Source organism: Dromaius novaehollandiae, chromosome 1, assembly GCF_036370855.1.
Source record: "Dromaius novaehollandiae isolate bDroNov1 chromosome 1, bDroNov1.hap1, whole genome shotgun sequence".
Lineage (NCBI taxonomy): Eukaryota > Metazoa > Chordata > Aves > Casuariiformes > Dromaiidae > Dromaius > Dromaius novaehollandiae.
The window spans coordinates 1,542,874-1,543,301 of NC_088098.1; positions in this window are offsets into that span (position 1 = coordinate 1,542,874).

The following is a 428-nucleotide window of genomic DNA, read 5'->3' on the forward strand; positions in this document are numbered from 1 at the left end:
GAGTTATCCCACCACCATATATGGTTCTTTTCCCAGACAAAGGGGAAAAAGGGGTCAGGATTTGCCGACCACCGTGAGGTGGCTGGGGAGGAGGGCCCTTGGAGAAGGAGAATATTGCTGCCTCCGTTGCTCTGAGAACTAGTCACTGTCTCATTTATTATAAACAAACAGACTGGGAGTGACTTCTCACTTTGATCTTTCCAAGTTTTGAGTACTCCAAGGTCTGCGCCTAGCAGGAAATTAGTCAAACATCATGGGAACCTACAAAAGCAAGAACTGAGCCTATCCAAGCCTGAGTTGTTATCAAGGGCAGAGGCGAGTGAAGATACTGTATTTGGATAACCCTTGCTCGGGCACCACAGCTCTGACTTGCGTTGCAAGGCAAATATTTACCCAGGGCCTAAACAAAGTCAGCATTTCAAAACTTT